At 43.3% G+C, this 11,029-nt stretch overlaps 1 long non-coding RNA gene across 4 annotated transcripts in view; it reads right to left on the minus strand.

Moving 5' to 3' along the window:
* Positions 1-11,029, minus strand: part of LOC126526474 (uncharacterized) — a 57,216-nt gene that overhangs the window by 16,426 nt on the left and 29,761 nt on the right. The window contains exon 4 of one of the 4 annotated variants that reach the window (XR_008611183.2): positions 3,185-8,688. The exons of 2 other annotated variants lie outside the window; for them this stretch is intronic. This is a non-coding gene — a long non-coding RNA (uncharacterized lncRNA). Of the gene's footprint in view, positions 1-3,184; positions 8,689-9,992 lie in introns of those variants that run through there. One more of the 4 variants, XR_008611182.2, reaches the window with a different exon arrangement.

The following is an 11,029-nucleotide window of genomic DNA, read 5'->3' on the forward strand; positions in this document are numbered from 1 at the left end:
CCGGCCTGGACATGGATCTGGATCTGGACCTGGACTTGGATCTGGGTGCGGGAGATGGTTGTCTGTGGTTGCTTTCCCCGCCGTCAGGGTCTTGTGAGCCGGCTACTCGCAAGAGTTCTTTCTCGTTTCTTCTCGCTGTCCATCTTCTTAGTTTTACCATGTACGGCGTCTTGTATTTAGCCCTGCAAGTCCGGCCCGCCGTGGGGTGAGCTTCTCCGCAGAGCTTGCATTTAGGTGTGCATTCGTGGTCTTTGTCCGGGTTTTTGCTACCGCACGCCGGGCACAGCTTGTCGTCCGGTCTGGGGCACACATCGGGTCTGTGCCCGAGCCTGCCGCACTCTTTGCAGAAGTCTATTTGTTTCCGATAGAGGGATACTCTCATCATGATGCTGTTGAAGTGCGCCCACGCGGGGACCCTGTTGCCCTCGTACAGTAGTATCACGGTGGTCGTGCTGCCCAGTCTCTTGGCGTACGCCAGGGAAGGGTTCCTCACGTTCACCAGTGCGTGCAAGAGCTGGTCTTGTGTGTAATTGAGGGGAATATTGCGGATTATCCCCTTGGCCATCTCTTCTGGTGCCGAGACGTACGCGTTGGTCGCGTGTTGCCTCCCGTTGATTGTTAGTTCCTTGATTTTGGCGACTTTAGTCGCCGTCGTCTCGTCAGGTGTGCTTACCACCAAGATGTTTTGCGTGTGGTTGGGGCAGATCGTGATGATTTCGTCGCTGCTCACTCCTGCTTCATTGCGTATCGCCTCGTCTAGGCTGGCGCTGCACGTGTTTCTGATGTTCAGCCCGTCTCTCGGTCTTACGATTATCTTGATGTCGTCTCTAGGTAGCCTGGGCATCTTGCTTGCTCGTAGAATCTTGTTCACTATGCTCTTCCCGCCTTTGCGCGTCGGGCTTCTCCAGCGGGTGCCTTGCTTGTCTGGCTCTTGGGTAGTATTCGCCCGGCCCTTTCTTTTGTGCGTAACTCTGATCCATCCATCCGCGTCGCCGTCCTCGGCTCGGCTCGCGGGATCATTTCTTTCTTCTCTCGACTTGGTATTCAGGATTTCCCCCACTTCTGCCTCGTCTACCTCCATTTCGGAAGTGCTTCCGAACCTCTGGCTTACACTGCGACACCGTTTTCCGCCCTAGCGGGGGCCGGTAGGCCGGTAGCGCAGCGGACGCACTTCGCGACGGCTCTGCCTTAATGAATGTTTTCCGCTGAATTATCGAGTCAAATACCTGAAAACCGACCACCATCGGATAGAGCAAATCGACCCGAACCCAGGGACACCGAGACCCGGGGTGAGCGACCATTTTCGAAGATTTTTCGAAGTGAGAAGCACAGCTAAGCTTAACGCCGACTAGGCCTATAGCGGAAGCCTATAGCGAAACAAATATACAAAGTATGAACCCTGCTTCTAGTTCCCAACTTCTGTAAGGTAAACCATGCGATACAATATATGCAGATTTGGTAGCATGAATATTAGCCATAGTGGTGGCCATGCCATGCAGGAAAGCACTCGCTTTGCAAACTTGGAAATGGGTAAGCACCTATAGTATGGTACAGGAAAAATTTGTTTCTCCCCATTGCAGCAAGCACCTACTTTTTTTTTTTACTACATTCTTTAGGGTCTAGAAGCAATAGTTGTCAGGTTAGGTAGCATGGACAAGCCTCCTTGTACATTAATAATGTGTTAAATCAGCTTTTCTGTTCAAGAAATCTGGTCTAATCTTGTGCCCTAAACTGGTGCTGGAGCTTTCATATTCTTTACAGTCGTCGTATAGTTATGCACAGGCTTGCGCGGTATTGCACACTAATGAATAGAGGCAAGTGCACAGGTATGAGATTGCACTTCTGCCTAAGGTCGATCTGCAATCAAGTACATGGCTTTGTGTGAGTGAGAACTCCATACAATGGAAAGGATTGCGTCTAAAAACATGTACACACAGCAGAAAAAACAAAGTAGCACTTCATATCAATCTTAACACAATAAGTAAATGCTGAGTCAACCAAAGCGCAAATTTTGCATTGTTTGATTAAAGAAGTGCTAGAAGTACTGTACACTAGTTCTAATGATAGCTCCTGTCGAAGTTTTATATTTCCTGAATTCCCAATGTGCAAAAAATTTAAATCTACTAATTGTTCAGTTAAAACACGGGGAAAACATGGTGTCAACCACGTGCCAACTCACGCGTGTTAGCCGGCATGTCAACGGCGTCTGACACGCCGGCTGAGAAAAAGAAGAGGAAAGAAAAAAAGGATACACCAAGAAACCAAACTAAGTGTTGTTGCCTATAGCTTGAAATTTAGCATAGCGGATAGATTATAAAGCTCCTTTTGAAATGTTTATGCCTATTTGTTGCAATGCCTTGAACTTATAGATGAGGTATGATTCTCTGTATTTTCTTTCTCGTTCAGAACGGAAATTTGTAAGATGTAGAGTTGTCATTTTCAGTTGTCATTTCATGCAGTTCTTGGCGTTGCTCACGAAAAAGATTTTGATGGCAGTCACTTTGTGCTGCTATAATTAGACGCCATGTCACAGTGTCAACCTCAAATTAATAAAGCAAATTAGCTTACAGTTTCTATACATACTGTCTTCGCAGGAGTTTGATCTCTGTATGAAAGCTGCAAAATGTACTCAAACAAAGCATAGTTTAAATATGTACAAGAAGCAACATCATTCTTGTCACTTTTTTATATCTTCTTTTTTTTCAATTCCATTATGCTTCGCTCTAAAATTTTGCCCTGAGAAAAACAAATGCTTGATCCTCATCAGGAAAAGAGAAAAGATGTCACTGAACCTCTTCTTCATAACTACTGAGTTCCACAACATGTCTACGATTCAACTTTGTAACGCTAGTTCTGTGCATTACACACCCTGAAATGCAGACTGAACATAACAAGTGTCCAGGGTACTTAATCTTCTTTCTTCTTCTAAATTACCCCATAAGATATTCTGCACAGCCAACGTGGGCTTACAATAAACTGATTCCCCTTGACACACTGCATACATGTAACATTTGCTTTATTTTATTATCCTGATCAGCTTTCAAGTCATTGAAGGAAAAGGTGGAGAAAGACACACGCAGTCACTTCATTGCAAGGACAGGTACAGAGACTTGCGGCCACCTGAAAAAGAAGCATTTCTACTTCGTCTGTCACCGGTCTGGAAGTTATGCTTCACAAGGTATCGTGAAATGCCCGTATCATGACCACCAGTCTGAGTCTCTGGCTTTGATGGGTTTTTAAAAACCACAGAGATTTTTGTTCAGTCATGTTTATACGATTACTCAAAGAAGCGTTAACAGCATATCGGAATGAACCTCAACCTGGACAGTTATCTCGGTATGCTCACCCAAGCTGGGAATCATGTGTGCCTAAAGTTGGGCTTAAACATACTCCAAGGCCATCTTGGCCAAGATTATACATATTATTCTATTTCCTTCCTATCATTCAACGCACCATGTATGCAGTAACACTGAATGAAGTGCGAGTGATGCGAAAGAAAATAGAACAGGATAAAAATTGTATACACTAGCCTGACCCTGGTCACCTCAAAGCCTATGCATCAATATTAAACTACTTACACCCGAGTCCAAGCGTACCACTGTCCAAGTGGCTGCCCTTTAAACAAAGCTCTAGTAATGCTGGACCTTGCTGTTAAAGAACTCCTATAATCAACCACAAGACATCGGCTGTAATCGCAAACCAGACCTATGATAGCACCAATGTTAAACTATTTGTTGTCACCAATATGAGTTAAGCACATTTGTTTTAGAACTACACTGTACTATTTCTGTGTCAGTGATTGCAGGGGAGTCCTCGTGTATCGTGTTAGACATAAAAGGATTAAAGAGATGCCTACAGAGACATTGCGAAAGTAGCTGGTATTAGTAGATTGCACCAATGATTGGAACATCTTTTTGGAGCACATGTTATAAGCACATGTAATAAATAACGAACAGTGACACAATACATCCAGCGGTCAGATGCAAGTAGTACTGCTCAACATGACAACAGATCACTATTCACCACTGTCGGAGTGGCAAAGTTTAAAGTTCGTTTCCAAAAGCATTGCCTGCTTGGGTTACATGTCGTCATAACCTTCCCATGTTATGAATACGTAAAATTTATAGCAGGCCCATCCCAAAAATTTGGGGACGTCCAAAGCCAGTATATCAAAAAAATGTCTTCTGTTTGATTGTACTCTAACCTTATAGTCCACGGATTTCAAGTGACTGGCCCAGCTAGTAGTGCAGGTGGCATGCAGCTCTAACAAGTAGTGCGGCTGGAATAGGAATACTTTATTGTGGCACTGGTGGCCTGAATTCAAAGCCTTTTCATTAAATAACAAAGCTCAAAAAGAACAGTGCCACAGTTATTTTTGTCTTACTGAGACTTGGCTAATACAGCCCACACCCACAGTGGGTGGTGTGTCAGCATGCAGCGGTGGCCTAGCCAGTTAAGGATTTGGGCTAGGAAATAAGTAGTCATGGTGCATGTTGGAGCAGAAAAATTCGCCCTTTTGGAATAGTTCGAGTAGTACAGCAGTAATGTGTAGCCATTTGGTGCAGCTCATTATTACTGTGCACTCACTAAATGCTGCTCAACAGCAAAGGAAGACACCAAGGCCAACAGCCAGCAGCAGCCAATTAGTACCACGTCAGTATGTTGCAAACACTTTTCTTTGAATAGGTAAGAAACCTTCATAAACGATTGAAAAATTCATGCAGAAACTCCTCTGGGACTTAAGTACGCTTAAGCATTGTACCACTTGCTCATCTCCACGCAGCCCAATGTCATTATCAACTCATTTCAAGGATACGGCAGCCTGTAATGGAAAATTTCAGAAAGACATCCTAGGGAAAGTAAAAGACGTCCAAACGAATGTTACTGAACTTCTTTCCTAAATGGAAGGAACCTCTGGCGTCACGAGGTAATTCATATGCTTGACACCCAGGACAAACTGGAAAGCATAAAATCAGGACAATTGCAACACAAGTTTGGTGGTAGACGACCTCAATAACAGATTGCGTCACAACAACCTTATCTTTAAAGCAGTCATTGAGCAAGACTCAGAGACATGGCAGGAAAAGGAAGGGCTTGTAACTGAGTTAGTTTCTAAATATTTAGGCATTGCAGCTGGTGAAATTGAGCGTGCCCATAGAATAGGACAGAAAAGACAAGGCTATACTTGGCTGGTAATTGTGAAATTCCTAAACTTAAAAAAGAAAACACATACTGAAAAATGCATTTAAACTAAAAAAGGTTTGAATCGTCTCATGTGGACTGATAAGGATTTTTCAATGAGGATGCAGTCCAGAAACTCCGAGATTTCGGACGTTCCAAACAGAAGCCCACTGAAAGGTTCAAACTTCTGTTTGGCAAGCTTCTACTAAACAACACGATTTGTCTTTGACCATACCACTAATGAAGTAAGCGCCCTCCCGAAACGTCACGTCCTCGTGAAAACCCAGTGATGTAAAAAATGAACGCTGTGATGCATGTGTGTCAATTATTTTGTCAAACTTCCGCAGCTTATTTCGTAAGCAAGATCACCTCTGTTCTTATCTTGAATCCTGTTCAGTAGACGTTCTAGGCACCGAAACCTGGTTGTCATTCGACATTTTGGATCGTCCTTGTCTCGTCAGTTTTCATTATTTAGAAAACATAAAACTGAATCGAGAGGTGGCGGTGTGTTAATCGCAGTAAAATCTAGTTTGGAAGCTTGTGTTATTGAAACTAATTCCTGCCTCAAAATTGTAAGGGTTGCTCTCTGTCTGCCCACACATTCTACCTCTGTCATTGGAGTCTGCTATCGTCCACTTGATTCATCCCACTACTTTCCGGATCATCTAAACAAGTCTTTAAGTTTTGTCCAGAACAAGTACCCGACATCACCAATATTTCTTGTCGGCGATTTCGACTATCCCAATATTGAATGGCATTGATGCCGACCCCTGTATGGCACAAGAAAAATGTCAATGCCAATATTTTCCTGGCATGCTCTCAACTTTCAATTTGCATCAAATTGTTTCTGTTCCCACTCATGGCGATTCACTCTGACCTCGTACTAGCCACAGAACCAAATAATGTTACGGAAAATGTATTGGATGGTATCAGTGGCCACAATATCTTGCATTGTGAATTCATAGGTGCCCTAAAGAAACATGAAAATAGAAAGAAATTAATATTTGATTACACCCGCGTGAATGTCAGCGGGCTTGTTAGTGACCTTTCCACCTTTTCTGTCGGCTTCTTGCAGTCATTCCCTCATTGCAACATAAACACAAACTGGGTTTTTCTTCATAATGGGCTGATCACACTTAAAAAGAAAAGCATATTCCAAAATTCAAAATAACAGCCTGCACAGAAAGCACTTGGTTTGCGACGCATGTGAAACCTATATATTGCAGAGCTGAACTATGAGCATCTGTGGAAGATTGGAGGCCCTATCGTGAGCACGCACACTTATGCAGGACCGTAACAACAGCCAAAGATAAATTTTTCAACCATGACATTTCAGACATGCTTAGCAATGACACAAAAATTTAGGAAACCCAAATTATCGAACTTGACGGTACCGTTATCTAAGGATGGTAACATTCTTTCTCTGGCACGTGTTGCTATTGAATTCAACAAGTTTTTTTTCATCCGTTTTCACGGACGAGACTCCTGTACCTAGTAGCTTTCAGGCCCCTATTTTGCATTCAAGCATGCACAACATTAATATCGCTTCTGAAGTAGTACAGTCCTGTATCGATTGTCTTCCAACTAACTCTGCTCCTGGCCGTGATGGCATCTGCCCTAAACTTAAGATATCCAAACCTGCAATATGTCGCATTTTAGCCAAGCCTTTTCAGCAATGTATTGACACGGGATGCGTCCCAAATGTTTGGAAGGCAGCTTGCATAATTCTCATATTTAAATATGGTGATTCGTCTAACCCATCAAATTACAGACCAATTTCTTTAACCAGCATGTGCTGCAAACTTCTCGAACACATCATTTCATCTGCTCTAATGAAGTTTCTTACAGAACATAACTTTTTCTTTATCAGTCGGCATGGACTTTTACACGATTGATTTGAATTAATGACTTGCATAACTCCACTCATTCTTTTTATCGAATCGATGTAATATCTCTAGACTTCGTGAAGGCTTTTGACAAGGTTCCTCAATTCTGGCTTATTCATAAACTGACAGATCTTAACATGTGAGGATAACTAGGTGGACTACAATCTTTTTAACTAACTGGTAGCAATCAGTTTTCATCAATGACCATTTGTCTCCATTAAATCATGTCAAATCTGGAGTACCGCAAGGTTCCATGCTCAGGCCTATTTTGTTTTTAGATTATATTAACGATATTAGTAATGGTAGGCGTTTCATAGACTATTTGCTGATGATTGCGTGATCTACTAACCCTGAGGACACCTGCTACCTTCCATCTTACTTAGACAATCTCCGTAAGTGGGGCAGTAAGCAAGCGGAAATCAACATTAATATAACAAAAGCTATCAGATTCGGGACTACAGCTAAACCCGTGTTATGCAATTGCATAATTATAAAACATGCCCGTAGCCTCGGTATTTGCAATATCTGGGTGTTCATTTGTCATCCGATCTGTCATGGAACATTTGCGTAGATGCGATTTTCACTAGAGTGTTTTAGTTTAGTGTCATTACGGTCCACCCCGCTCCAAGTTGCCCCGCTAAGCCACATGGTGGAGTGGTGGGTGATTGCATGTTTTAGTTGTATGTCTAGCCTAGCGGAGGTGGATAGGTGCTACGAGTGTCCCCTTTGGAAAGATGTGTGGGTTGCGCCATGAAGCTCTTGTATTGCCTAATGTTCTACCTATGTTAACAAAAAAAAAAAAAACCCACGATGACTTCCCATAACCAAACTTTCTGAACTTTGTCTTTGCAAGCCTCTGTTGTTTGACGTTTCCCTACTTTTTGTCCACCAATCTTCCATTCGCTGCTTACCAATCTTTACTGCATACATTTTTACTTTCCCTCTGCTCTTGCTGAACCCAAGGGCTTCAAGCAGGCCAGTGGTGTATGTGTGTGAAAACTTTTATTGTAATGATGTCCGGAGGCTAGACTTCTCAAGCCAAGGCGGGCCGCTCCCATGTTGGCACTGTCAGGCCAAGCCTTTCAGCGACATCATGGGCCCCCTGGACTGCCCTTAGTTGGTCCTGAAACAATGGGCTTTGAATCCTTTTCTCCCACTGTGTCCATTCTTCAACGAGTTTGGGGAGAGTCGCAGGACACCCCGCCAGCATATGTCTGATTCCAATGATGCCATTACAATCATTGCAGTCCATCTTAATCTCCCTCTCTGGATATATTTTATTAATGGTATATAGGCCAGTGGTGCCTAAATCTACTGCTGGGGAGATATTTCACATTCTAGTAAAGCATGCTCTATTGTTTCCCTAGCTTTACCGCAGCAAGCACATGCTTCTTCCTTCTTATATTTTGCTGTATAAGTGCGTGTTCTAAGGCATCCCGAGCTCATTTCAGAAAGTAATAAGCTTCTCTTTGAGTTATAATAGATTGTTTCTTTCCCGATATTGTTATTTCCTCTTCAGTAGTTACTCATAGCAGGTTTATTTTCCATTGCCGCCAGCCACGAGATTATCTCGGCCTCTCTGGCTTTCCGCTTGATGTTCCTTTCGTATTTGCAGTGCCTTCTGGCCGAATTCAGGGTAATGAAACAAAATAAAAGCACCTATAAGTAAAACTTGTAAGTAAAGCTTTTATAAGTAAAATGAATACATATAGCTTATTTGTCCATAAAGCATCTAAACGTGAACTTGTAATGCATTACTGGTCCATTTTATCCAGTGGAAAATAAAGCCCCATCTTGGGAAATGCCACGTGATAGCCAGCGAGCTTGCATTTTGCATCCAATCTGATCCTTTCTGATGCCAACATGTTGCACAGCATGCATCACATACTACCGCGCTGCGAGGTTTTCAAATGGGTCAGCATGCGCACCTTCTAGCAGACATAAGTCTTCGTCTGTGCAAATCTGTCTTGTAAAGAGCAAGGCAGGCAAGGTGCCTCGATGCACGTGCCAGAGTGGGTGTGTGCATCGACCACCCTTGCTAGAAAAAAATGGCAGCAACCTTCTGTTCAGGCAGCTTGTAAGCGGACCGTGTTTCTGACTCCACCAGCCTGCTTGCAGCTAAGCGGAGGGCGCATGCGCATTCACGCTTTCGCTCCGCTCAGCTGCTTAGCCGAGTGTAAAAACGGCAAACTAGAACACTCTACTAAAGCAACCAGATCACTTGGCTTCATAAGGCACTATTTGCACTCGGCTAACTCCGAGACCAAATTTCTGGCTTACACCACCTTAGTATGCTCTAAAATCGAATATGCCTTCTTAATTTGGAATCCACACATGAGGCCTACCTCGAACACAAACTAGTGTCTCTGCAAAATAATGTTGCTCGCTTCATCACAAGAAACTACTCGCATACATCTAGTTACGGAAATCAAATATTAGATTAATTTAGCTCCTCTCAATATACGCAGGCTTCCGACACTATTGTCCTTCTTTCATAAACTTTACTCCAATCGGTTGTCCCACGTGACTCTAAATATCAGACTAGCTCGTGACATGTGTCTTGACGGCTTGATCACCAACTTAAAATCGCACCCATCTTCGCCCACACTAATCCGTTTTTCCACTCACCTCTTCTCCTCGCTATTTGTCACGACTCATTTGTACATAATTTAAAGTTGTTCCTAGAAATCTGAACTACCTCTTACCTTGCTGTTCCGTTCCAGTTGCATTTCTTGATGTTCTTATTTAATATGCAATTTTGCTTTCTTGTTTAGTAATGTATGCTTAAATTTTTTTCCATTGTTTTGTAATGTAAAACAGCTCATTGTGATAAGTCAAGTATTTTAGGAACCTTGAACCTTGTCATTACTATGTTTTTTCACACATTGTATATACCCTGTAATAAGTCGTTTTTTTTTTCACTAATTCATGTTGTTCCAATTCATATTTCTTGTTTAGTTGTGTACTTTTGGTATGTTTTGCTCCTTTCATTGTAATCCCTGTAAGAGATGGTGTCTGCCATGAAAAGGGTACCTGGCCCATACCATCGTCCGACTCATTCATGCTAAGGATGTTGTTGAAGGGAGGAATGAGGAGTAGGGGATTTATTTACAATATCTACATGAAGGGTGGAGAACATTACATCTGATCAGTCTAGCATGACTGAAATGCACACTGAACAGCCGAAAATGTCTGCTTAAACACTCTCTGTCCTTACTAGATCCCTAGGCCAGGGAAAGCTGCCATCCAACCTTCATCCAATCAAAGCGTCCAAAGTCGTCGAAGTACCCGCCTTTGAGGGCGAAGGTTCACACACTCTCTTGCACTTTTGTTTTACTGAACACACCAAAACCAGTGAGGCCTCATAGACAGGTGTTGTCACGCTTGACTCAAGCTGGCATGTCGTTCCTGAGCTGACTCTGCAGTTTGCTGCTGAATCTGTCATGACCGTGACTATTACCAGAGTACATGGGGGAATGCCATAGAACAAACATTTCCAGGAGTTTTCTTGCTCCAATTGGTCCCTAAAGGTGACAGCGAACCAGCTAACAATCCTGTCCGCCAAACGTGTCTAGCCTTACTGGCTCCGAAGGGCTATTTGAAGGGGGCGTGTTGTTGGCTTCACGAAGCGATTCATTGCAGTGAAGCCAGAAGGTCACTATCCCCGCTGGCCAATCGTAACATCCCCCACCCCTATGCCTCCTGGGCTCTTTAGGGTACTTGAACAAAAAAGTGTTATGGAAGTTAATATGACCGATATAAACAGCAGCGTCGCAGCAACACTGACTGCTGCAGACGGCGGCGCCAGGTGTGCTGATGACGTTCTGATCATTATAAGCTGATACTGCTCTTTAGTGCCTTATCCATCCATGTCAAACCATTATACGCCGCGTGGACCATATCTTGAACTCCGTGTTCTCGTCGCTTTGCCTTGAAGAGCGGGCCCATATCTTGAAAGCGAT

The sequence above is a fragment of the Dermacentor andersoni genome, chromosome 8, assembly GCF_023375885.2.
Source record: "Dermacentor andersoni chromosome 8, qqDerAnde1_hic_scaffold, whole genome shotgun sequence".
NCBI lineage: Eukaryota > Metazoa > Arthropoda > Arachnida > Ixodida > Ixodidae > Dermacentor > Dermacentor andersoni.